Source organism: Schistocerca gregaria, chromosome 7 (genome assembly GCF_023897955.1).
Source record: "Schistocerca gregaria isolate iqSchGreg1 chromosome 7, iqSchGreg1.2, whole genome shotgun sequence".
NCBI classification, from domain to species: domain Eukaryota; kingdom Metazoa; phylum Arthropoda; class Insecta; order Orthoptera; family Acrididae; genus Schistocerca; species Schistocerca gregaria.
In genome coordinates, this window is record NC_064926.1 from 427004586 (window position 1) to 427017150 (window position 12565).

Here is a 12565-nt window from a genome sequence, read left to right on the forward strand (position 1 = left end):
GACCAGCGTTCGTGCTGGACGTGCAGACCGCGTGAGACGACGCTTCATCCAGTCCCAAACATGCTCAATGGGGGACAGATACGGAGATCTTGCTGGCCAGGGTAGTTGACTTACACCTTCTAGAGCACGTTGGGTAGCACGGGATACATGCGGACGTGCATTGTCCTGTTGGAACAGCAAGTTCCCTTGCCGGTCTAGGAATGATAGAACGATGGGTTCGATGACGGTTTGGATGTACCATGCACTATTCAGTGTCCCCTCGACGTTCACCACAGGTGTACGGCCAGTGTAGGAGATCGCTCCCCACACCATGATGCCGGGTGTTGGCCCTGTGTGCCTCGGTCGTATGCAGTCCTGATTGTGGCGCTCACCTGCACGGCGCCAAACACGCATACGACCATCATTGGCACCAAGGCAGAAGCGACTCTCATCGCTGAAGACGACACGTCTCCATTCGTCCCTCCATTTACGCCTGTCGCGACACCACTGGAGGCGGGCTGCACGATGTTGGGGCGTGAGCGGAAGACGGCCTAACGGTGTGCTGGACCGTAGCCCAGCTTCATGGAGACGGTTGCGAATGGTCCTCGCCGATACCCCAGGAGCAACAGTGTCCCTAATTTGCTGGGAAGTGGCGGTGCGGTCCCCTACGGCACTGCGTAGGATCCTACGGTCTTGGCGTGCATCCGTGCGTCGCTGCGGTCCGGTCCTAGGTCGACGGGCACGTGCACCTTCCGCCGACCACTGGCGACAACATCGATGTACTGTGGAGACCTCACGCCCCACGTGTTGAGCAATTCGGCGGTACGTCCACCCGGCCTCCCGCATGCCCACTATACGCCCTCGCTCAAAGTCCGTCAACTGCACATATGGTTGACGTCCACGCTGTCGCGGCATGCTACCAGTGTTAAAGATTGCGGTGGAGCTCCGTATACCACGGCAAACTGGCTGAAACTGACTGCGGCGGTGCACAAATGCTGCGCAGCTAGCGCCATTCGACGGCCAACACCGCGGTTCCTGGTGTGTCCGCTGTGCCGTGCGTGTGATCATTGCTTGTACAGCCCTCTCGCAGTGTCCGGAGCAAGTATGGTGGGTCTGACACACCGGTGACAATGTGTTCTTTTTTCCATTTCCAGTAGGGTATTAAACAATATATATATATACCACAATTTTCAAATACAGTACTGACCATTAAAATTGCTACACCACGAAGATGACGCGCTACACACGCGAAATTTAACCTACAGAAAGAAGATGCTGTGATATGCAAATGATTAGCTTTTCAGAGCATTCACACAAGGTTGTCGCCGGTGGCGTTTCCGACTTCGATAAAGGTCGGATTGTAGCCTATCCAGATTGCGGTTTATCGTATCGCGACATTGCTGCTCGCGTTGGTCGAGATCCAATGACTGTTAGCAGAATATGGAATCGGTGGGTTCAGGAGGGTAATACGGAACGCCGTGCTGGATCCCAACAGCCTCGTATCACTAGCAGTCGAGATGACAGGCATCTTACCCGCATGGCTGTCACGGATCGTGCAGCCGCGTCTCGATCCCTGAGTTTGCAAGACAACAACCATCTTCACGAACATTTCGACGACGTTTGCAGCAGCATGGACTATCAGCTCGGAGACCATGGCTGCGGTTACTCTTGACGCTGCATCACAGACAGGAGCGCCTGCGATAATGTACTCGACGACGAACCTGGGTGCACGAATAGCAAAACGTTATTTTTTCGGATGAATCCAGGTTCTGTTTACAGCATCATGATGGTCGCATCCGTGTTTGGCGACATCGCATGAACACACATTGGAAGCGTGTATTCGTCATCGCCATACTGGAGTATCACCCAGCGTGATCGTATGGAGTGCCATTGGTTACACGTCTCGGTCGCCTCTTGTTTGCATTGACGGCACTCTGAACAGTGGACGTTAAATTTCAGATGTGTTACGACCCGTGGTTCTACCCTTCATTCGATCCCTGCGAAACCCTACATTTCAGCAGGATAATGCACGAGCGCATGTTGCAGGTCCTGTACGGGACTTTCTGGATACAGAAAATGTTCGACTGCTGCCCTGGCCAGCACATTCTCTAGATCTATCACCAATTGAAAACGTCTGGTCAATGGTGGCCGAGCAACTGGCTCGTCACAACACGCCAGTCAGTACTCTTTAACTGTGGTATCACGTTGAAGCTGAATGGGCGGCTGTACCTGTACACGCCATCCAAGTTCTGTTTGACTCAATGCCCAGGCGTATCAGGGCCGTTATTACGGCCACAGGCGGTTGGTCGGGACACTGATTTCTCGGGATCGATGCACCCAAATTTTGTGAAAATGTAATCACATGTCAGTTCTAGTATAATATGTTTGTCCAACGAATACCCGTTTGTCATCTGCATTTCTTCTTGGTGTAGCAATTTTAATGGCCAGTAGTGTATATTTGCCTGGTAAGTCCTGAGGTAGAGCTCATTTCATTTTTCAAATAGTTTGCAGCCAACATGCTCTGTTTAGAGTTCAGTGGTTGTCCAAGTTTTTTGCTTAAGAGCCAATGTTAACATTGTGGGGCGGCACATCGGGCCATATATGCGCCTATCTTAGTATTAATTAATAACCTACGTAAATGTCCGCCCCTGGTAGCTGAGTGGTCAGCGCGACAGAATGTCATGCCTAACGGCCCGGGTTCGATTCCTGGCTGGGTCGGAGATTTTCTCCGCTCAAGGACTGGGTGTTGTGTTGTCTTTATCATCATCATTTCATCCCCATCGACATGCAAGTCGCCAAAGTGGCGTCCAATCGGAAGACTTGCACCGGCTAACGGTCTCCCCGACGAGAGGTCCTAGCCACATGGTATTTCCATACCTACGTAAGTTAATAGGTGAGGAACCCCTAATAGACTAGCTATACTAATGGCGCAACAAGATGACTACAAGTCATCAAGTACTGATAGTTAAAATTTGGTATTCGGTACACTCCGTGATGGCTGTACTCTCTTCTACACTCCTGGAAATGGAAAAAAAGAACACATTGACACCGGTGTGTCAGACCCACCATACTTGCTCCGGACACTGCGAGAGGGCTGTACAAGCAATGATCACACGCACGGCACAGCGGTCACACCAGGAACCGCGGTGTTGGCCGTCGAATGGCGCTAGCTGCGCAGCATTTGTGCACCGCCGCCGTCAGTGTCAGCCAGTTTGCCGTGGCATACGGAGCTCCATCGCAGTCTTTAACACTGGTAGCATGCCGCGACAGCGTGGACGTGAACCGTATGTGCAGTTGACGGACTTTGAGCGAGGGCGTATAGTGGGCATGCGGGAGGCCGGGTGGACGTACCGCCGAATTGCTCAACACGTGGGGCGTGAGGTCTCCACAGTACATCGATGTTGTCGCCAGTGGTCGGCGGAAGGTGCACGTGCCCGTCGACCTGGGACCGGACCGCAGTGACGCACGGATGCACGCCAAGACCGTAGGATCCTACGCAGTGCCGTAGGGGACCGCACCGCCACTTCCCAGCAAATTAGGGACACTGTTGCTCCTGGGGTATGGGCGAGGACCATTCGCAACCGTCTCCATGAAGCTGGGCTACGGTCCCGCACACCGTTAGGCCGTCTTCCGCTCACGCCCCAACATCGTGCAGCCCGCCTCCAGTGGTGTCGCGACAGGCGTGAACGGAGGGACGAATGGAGACGTGTCGTCTTCAGCGATGAGAGTCGCTTCTGTCTTGGTGCCAATGATGGTCGTATGCGTGTTTGGCGCCGTGCAGGTGAGCGCCACAATCAGGACTGCATACGACCGAGGCACACAGGGCCAACAGCCGGTATCATGGTGTGGGGAGCGATCTCCTACACTGGCCGTACACCTCTGGTGATCGTCGAGGGGACACTGAATACTGCATGGTACATCCAAACCGTCATCGAACCCATCGTTCTACCATTCCTAGACCGGCAAGGGAACTTGCTGTTCCAACAGGACAATGCACGTCCGCATGTATCCCGTGCTACCCAACGTGCTCTAGAAGGTGTAAGTCAACTACCCTGGCCAGCAAGATCTCCGGATCTGTCCCCCATTGAGCATGTTTGGGACTGGATGAAGCGTCGTCTTACGCGGTCTGCACGTCCAGCACGAACGCTGGTCCAACTGAGGCGCCAGGTGGAAATGGCATGGCAAGCCGTTCCACAGGACTACATCCAGCATCTCTACCATCGTCTCCATGGGAGAATAGCAGCCTACATTGCTGCGAAAGGTGGATATACACTGCACTAGTGCCGACATTGTGCATGCTCTGTTGCCTGTGTCTATGTGCCTGTGGTTCTGTCAGTGTGATCATGTGATGTATCTGACCCCAGGAATGTGTCAATAAAGTTTCCCCTTCCCGGGAAATGAATTCACGGTGTTCTTATTTCAATTTCCAGGAGTGTAGATAGCAACCACCCTCTGTGGCTCCAAAGCTATGACCCTAGTTTCTCTTGATTACAGGCAACTGATTGTAAGGAACAACTTGCATTTGATATCGAGGTTGACCGCGTTGCTCAGTAGGTTACCTGTGCTCTTAACATCAAAATCCTACAGTGAGTGCTGTTGAAGCTCTTATGGTGATATATCAGCGTTAGGGCGCTCACTTTAGTAAGGCATATTTCCATATGCTGATTTTATGCAGCTAGTGTTGATTGGGTAACGCTTATTGTATGAGGTTTCGGGATTGCAGCCGAATCATGTTCACTTCTTGCCACAACATTTCAGCTGGCAACTGTTCAGCCATCTTCAAGTGATTGTTCATCTCTCGAGAGCTTTATAGCAAAAATTGACGTAGAGACACAGGCGCACTGGCGGCCATCACCGGATCATCCGAGATCGACATCCATGCCATCTGCAAATATTGTTCCATCTGTGGTGCGGAGGCGCATGCGTAAAGGTGACACTACGTGTCCGCCCCTTGTCGGAAAGCGCGCTCGAGACGTGTCACTATGAATATAATGCTTTCTCTCAGAAGAAATTAAAGAAATCATCGGCCCCTAAGCCTTGTCTAGCTGTAAGCCATTGTCACGATTTACGACACTGTCAACTAGCAGTCTCCAGTGGCGGGCATTCATCTGAAGATGGCTCACCGATTGCTAGCTAAAGTGTTGTGGCAAGAAGTCAACAAGATCCGGCTGCAGTCAGGAAACCTCACAGAATATTCAGTATACGGGAAAAACTTCGAGGTTAATGCCTGACTGTCTATAAAAGGTCAAAGACTACACTCTAAATTGAACATCCATATTATGATACACTAGTGCCGCTTAGTGAAAGAGGGTTATAACCCAATAGTTGAGTGATGTGATAAATGGCTACTGGCACTCATGCTCTTAAATTAAGGATAATGCTGATACATGGTGAAACAACGCTTTGGTGGGCGGTTTGCGTGTTTAAATCACCTCGGAGTGTGACCATGCAGTGTATTTGATCTGCGGTCGTCGCACGGTGGCGCTGGCAGCAAATCCACATACGCAGAGGTGTGTTGGTGCTTGTCAGAGTACGGTGCAGTGAGTAAGTGTGCAGACGTTTTCAGACGTGATAATGGCGACTGTGTGTTGAAAATGGCTCAAAAAATACATATTGATGATGTTATGAGGGGTAGAATATTAGGGCGACTAGAAGCTGATCAAACACAGCAGATCGTAGCACGGGCCCTACATGTGCCACAAAGTGTGATCTCACGATTATGGCAACGATTCCAGCAGACAGGAAACGAGTCCAAGCGCTACAGTACGGGACGTCCACAGTGTACAACACCACAAGGAGACCGATATCTCACAATCAGTGCCCGCAGACGGCCACGGAGTACTGCAGGCAGCCTTGCTCGAGACCTTACCGCTGCCACTGGAACAGTTGTCTTCAGACACACAGTCTACAGACGACTGAACAGACATGGTTTTTATTCGTCCAGAGACCTGCAGATGCATTCCACTGACCCCTGGTCACAAGAGAGCCCGTAAAGTCTGCTGTCAAGAATACAGTACATGGTCATTGGAACAGTGGTCCCAGGTTATGTTCACAGACTAGTACAGGTGTAGTCTGAACAGTGATTCTCGCCGGGTTTTCATCTGGCGTGATCCAGGAACCTGATACCACCCCTTAATGTCCTCGAAAGGGATCTGTATGGAGGTCGTGGTTTGACGGTGTGGTGTGGGATTATGATCGGTGGACGTACAACCCTGCATGTGTTTGACAGAGGAATTGTAACAGGTCAGGTGCATCGGGACTTTTTTGCACCAGTGTGTCCGCCTTTTCAGGGGTGCAGTGGGTCCCACCTTCTTCCTGATGGATGATAACGCACGGCCCCACCGAGATGCCATCGTGAAGGAGTGCCTTGAAACAGAAGATATCAGGCGAATGGAGTGGCCTGCCTGTTCTCCAGACCTAAACTATATCGAGCACGTTTGGGATGCTCTCGGTCGATGTATTGCTACATGTCTTCAAATCCCTTCGACACTTCAGGAACTCCGACAGGCATTGGTGCAAGAATGGGAGGCTATACCCCAGCATCTGCTCGACCACCTGATCCAGAGTATGTCAACCTGTTGTGAGGCCTGTGTACGTGTGCATGGTAATCATACCCCATATTTATGTTGGGACACATGCGCAGGAAACAGTGGCGTTTTGTAGCACGTGTGTTTCGGGACGGTTTTCTCAACTTATCATCAATACCGTGGACTTGCGGATCTGTGGCGTGTGTGTTCCCCATGTGCCCATGTTATTAGAGCCAGTTTTGTGTAGTGCCACGTTGTGTGGCACCACATTCTGCAGTTATCCTTAATTTATGAGCATGGGTGTAGTTAACTAGTATTAAGTGAGCACTCCAGCTTAAGAAGCAGTTTGGGAGTAGCTAAGTGAGCTGCTGCCAGTTAATGTACGCTGAAGTGACAAAAGCCGTGGAATAGCGATATGCACGAATACAGGCGGCGGTAGTATCGAGTACGCAAGGGTATCGGAATTCCATTTCGGAAATCTTTAGGGAATTCAATATTCTGAAATCAATAGTGTCGAGAGCGTTCAGAGAATACCAAATTTCAGGCATTATCTCTCATCACGGCAACACAATGGCCAACAGCCTTCATTTAACAATCGATAATAGCAGCACCTGGGTTGAGTTGTCAGTGCTAATAGACGAGCAACACTGCGAGAAATAAATGCAAAAATCAATGTTGCACGTACAACGAACGTATCCGTTAGGACAGCGCAGCGAAATCTGGCGTTAATGGACTATGGCAGCCGGCCGCTGTGGCCGAGTGGTTCTAGGCGCTTCAGTCTGGAATCACACTGCTGCTACAGTCTCAGCTTCGAATCCTGCCTCAGGCATGGATGCGTGTGATGTCCTTAGGTTAGTTAGGTTTAAGTAGTTCTAAGTCTAGGGGACTGATGATCTCAGATGGTAAGTCCCATAGTGTTTAGAGCCATTTGAACCATTTTGGATTGTGACAGCAGACGACTGACAAGAGTTCCTTTGCTAACAGCATGACATCGCCGGCAGAGACACTCCTGAGCTCGTGACCATATCAGCTGGACCATAGACGACTGGAAAACCGTGGTCTGATCATACAAGACCCGATTCCAGTTGGTAAGCGCTGACGGTAAGGTCTGAGTGTAGCGCAAACTTCAAGAGGCCATGGATGCAAGTTGTCAACAAGGCACTGGGCAAGCTTCGTAATAGTGTGGACTGTGCTTACATAGAATAAACTGGGTCCCATGGTCCAACTGAACCGATCTTAGACTGGAAACGGTTATGTTCGGCAAACAAGAGTCCATTTGCAGCCATTCATGTTTCCAACAATGATGGAATTTTTACGGATGACAATGCGGCATGCCGCCGGAGAACAATTGTTTGCGATTGTGTTTGAAGAACATTCTCGACTGCTCGAGCGAATGATTTGGCAACTCAGATCACCTGGCATGAACCCTTTGAACATTTATGGGACGTAATCGAGAGGCTAGTTCGTGCACAAAATACTGTACCATGAACACTTTCGCAATTATGGATGGCTGTAGAGGCAGCATGGCTCAATATTTCTGGAGTGGACTTTCTACGACTTTTTGAGTCCATGCTGTGTCGAGTTGCTGCACAACACTGGGAAAATGGAGGTCCGAAACGATATTGGGGGGTATTCCATGACTTTTGTCATCTCAGTGTGTAGCAACTATTATTACTAACTGGGTACATGTAAAATATTATATACAAGCGATGTTCAATAAGTAATGCAACACATTTTTTTCTTTGGCCAATTTGGGTTGAAATAATGTGAAATTTGTCGTGGGACATCAGCCCCTATAGTTTCTTGAAGCTCCAGTAGTTGGCGGTACTGTATGTAGCCTTCAAAGTGAGGTTTGTAATGGAGATATGTCTCAAGCAAAGAGCTGTCATTGAGCTTCTGTTGGCGGAAACCTAGAGCATCGCAGATATTCATAGGAGCTTGCAGAATGTATACAGAGATCTAGCAGTGAAGAAAAACACCGTGAGTCGTTGGACGAGGCGTCTCATCATTTCAACAGGGTCCCGCAAACATGTCCGATCTTCTGCGTGCTGGCCGGCGGCACACACCTGTGACTCCCGCAGTGAGTCGCGCGAAGACTCTCATTCGACGTGATTGATGGATCACAATCGAACACCTCCCTGCTCAACTGGACGTCTCTTTTGGTAGTGGTGACACACTTGTCCATCAGCTGGGCTACTCAAAAGTGTGTGCCTGCTGCATTTCTCGCCGCCTAACAGGAGACCATTACGAGAAACGAAGAACCATCTGTGCGGAATCGCTTGCGCGTTACGAGGCTATTCGCAACAATTTTTTGTCGAACACCGTCACAGGTGTTGAGACACGGGTTCATCACTCTGAACTGAAAGCAAAAAGGCAATCCATGGAGTGCGCCACGCCATCTCTCCTTCAAAGAAAAAGTTCAAAGCCGCACTGAGCTGGTTAAGTCATGCCGATGGTCTCCTGGGACTATTGTGCTACCCTCAGGAAATTGAAGAAACTACTTCAGGGTGTCCGTCGGCACAAAAATGCAAACGACCTCTCTCTGCGTGAGAACATAAGGGCCTCACATGTCTGCACATCCGAGAGGAGCTCACAGAACTTCATAGGACTGTTCTTACTCGTCCATTCTATAGCTCGGATCTCAAATCTTCCAACTTCCATCTGTTTGGCCCAGTCAAGATCCACTCCATGGGAAGCAGTACGTGGATGGTGGGGAGGTTATTGATGCAGCAAGACGCTTGCCCCGACGTTTACCAGTAGAATGTACCAAAAATGGTTCAAATGGCTCTGAGCACTATGGGACTTAACATCTGAGGTAACCAGTCCCCTAGAACATAGAACTACTTAAAATAACCTAAGGACATCACACACATCCATGCCCGAGGCAGGATTCGAACCTGCGACCGTAGCTAGAATGTACCATATGGGCATACAGGGCGTCCCATTAACGTGGCGTAAGGCCGTCGCACTGAACGGAGATTATGGTGAAAAATAGAGTTTTGTAGCTGAAAGAGTGGAGAATAATGTTATGTATTGCAAGTCTGAATAAAACCAATCCGCTCTCAGAAAAAAAGCCTTGCATGACGTACTGAATGCCGTTGGTACATTACCATTCTGCTGTAAATATTTGTTATGCGTGAGTGCATTGTCGCCTTCCCATCTTTCTGGACAACCCTCGTATTTCAGCAAAGTTCTGTATAGGTTTACATCCACCATAACAAAATAGCAACGAAACCGGTTCCGCACCAAGGATATGCTGTAATTTACCGTGAACGTCCAGACATTCTAATGAACCCAAGACACATAGTACTTGGTAAAGCTGTAGGGTTTACCGTCCCGCCCATCATTGCTAAATGTGGAATTTAGTAGCATCACAATCATTTCTTGACAATGTTTGGACTTCTGCAGGACGACCCAGGAATAATGGTCATTTTTGAATGATAGGTATGACTATTTGAAGCAAAAAATTCTAATAAACATGGGATCTAAAACATATATGTTAAAAGCTATGAGCACTAGTTCATCTTTCCCACTGTGAAATACATCTCAGCTACTAAACAAGTGCTCATAGCTCTTAACCCTTGGAGTCTCAACAATGTAAAAACAAATATAATTTTGAAATTGTTCACAAAGTACTTTTATTATCATAGTAAGCAACTAATATAAGAAGAAAGTGACAAAAAGTAAACACTCAATTTTTGTATGGAGATGTTTTGACTATGAAATATAATTTTAAAATGTCTAAAAAAATTAAACTTTTGTTATCACAGTAAGAAGAAATTGGCAAAAAGTAAAAAATCAGTTCTTTTAAGGAGGTTATTTCACTTTGGAACCACTGGGACCTACGGTTTTCAACCACCCATCATTTCATATAATGTATTTGAAAGCAAATGCGCAGTTTTCCAAGACATCACACTACATATCGAAACTTCCATGAACTCACACTACCTAAAAAGATTGTAGTCCTAAATAACAAGCAAAAATGGGCCTAAAATTTAATAAATCTTGTATGAAAACTATGTATTGTCCCAGTGGTTTCATTTCAAAACCATTCATAAAAGCAGTATTACAAACTCAAATTCACATTACAATTACTCAAAGTATACTTACTTTCACAGTCAGTGATCTCCTCATTGTGGCCCCAATAAAAAAAAAGTCCGTAGGGGCCAGGTCTGGAGAATACGGAGGATGAGGCAGGACAGTGATTTCGTTTTTTGTGCAATAGTCGTACACTAACAGGGATGAATATGCTGGTGGGTTATCGTGATGCAAGAGCCATGAATTGTCTAGCCACATTTCAGGCTGTTTCCTAGTCACATTTTCTCGCAGCCATCGCAATATGTCCCCATGCTATATACGCTTTCACTGATCAAATATTAAATGCTCTGAATAACCAGACATCACCCATTGGTATTTTTTGTGATCTCTCAAAGGCCTTTGACTGTGTAAATCATGGAATTCTTTTAGATAAGCTAAATCATTATGGTTTGAGGGGGGGGGGGCAGTGCACAAATGGTTTTTGATACTTAACTGGAAGAATGCAGAAAGTTGAAATAAGTGGTTCATGTAATGTTAATACAACAGCTGATTCCTCAAACTGGGGGGCTATCAAGTACAGGGTCCCACAGGGTTCGGTCTTAGGTCCTTTACTGTTCTTGATATACATCAATGACTTACCATTCCATATTGATGAAGATGCAAAGTTAGTTCTTTTTGCTGATGATACAAGTATAGTAATAACATCCAAAAACCAAGAACTAAGTGATGTAATTGTAAATGATGTTTTTCACAAAATTATTAAGTGGTTCTCAGCAAACGGACTCTCTTTAAATTTTGATAAAACACAGTATATACAGTTCCGTACAGTAAATGGCACAACTCCAGTAATAAATATAGACTTTGAACAGAAGTCTGTAGCTAAGGTAGAATTTTCAAAATTTTTAGGTGTGTCCATTGATGAAAGGTTAAATTGGAAGCAACACATTGATGGTCTGCTGAAACGTCTGAGTTCGGCTACGTATGCTATTAGGGTTTTTGCGAATTTTGGTGATAAGAATCTCAGTAAATTAGCTTACTATGCCTACTTTCATTCACCGCTTTCGTATGGTATCATATTCTGGGGTAATTCATCGTTGAGTAGAAAAGTATTCATTGCTCAAAAACGTGTAATCAGAATAATTGCTGGAGTCTACCCATTGTCATCCTGCAGACATCTATTGAAGGTTCTAGGGATCCTCACAGTATATATATTCACTTACGAAATTTGTTGTTAATAATCCAGCCCAGTTCAAGAGTAATAGCAGTGTGCACAGCTATAACACCAGGAGAAAGGATGATCTTCACTGTGCAGGGTTAAATCTGACCTTGGCACAGAAGGGGGTAAATTTTTCTGCCACAAAAGTCTTTGGTCACCTACCAAACAGCATCAAAAGCCTGACAGATAGTCAACCAACATTTAAAAATAAATTAAAAGAATTTCTTGATAACAACTCCTTCTACTCATTGGCTGAATTTTTAGATATAAATTAAGGGAGGGAAAAACATTAGTGTCATGCAATATTTTGTGTAATGTAATATCTTGTACAGACATCGTTCTTTAATCTGACACGTTCCACATCATTACGAAGTGTCGTATTCATGATCTGTGGAACAAGTATTAATCTAATCTAATCTAATCTAATCTAATCTAATCTAATCTACTCCATAGTACCATCTATTAATAGTTTGTCCCTGCCAAATAAAACTATCAGCATGGCTTTGACATTTGACTTGACCTGACGAGCTTGTTTTGGTCTTGGCGAACCTTTTCCGATTCTTTGTGAAGACTGAACCTTGGTCTTAACATAATCACTAGTTATGATTCTCTTAAGGAAAATCTCGTTCTCATGTACGCGTTCCAAAAGCTCTTCACAGACTGAGGTGAAGGTCTTTCTGGTGTTCACTCATGAGCCGTGGGACTAACTTGGCGGTAACACGATGCATTCGAAGATGCTGTGCCAGAGTTTTATGGCATGATCCAACTAAAATATTAAATTCTTCTGTAGACTCTCGGATAGTCG

General features: G+C 46.9%; 1 protein-coding gene across 1 annotated transcript in view; it reads right to left on the reverse strand.

The window, feature by feature from the left end:
* LOC126282040 (bumetanide-sensitive sodium-(potassium)-chloride cotransporter) overlaps positions 1–12565 on the reverse strand; it is a 308227-nt gene that overhangs the window by 43830 nt on the left and 251832 nt on the right. The window lies entirely within an intron of this gene.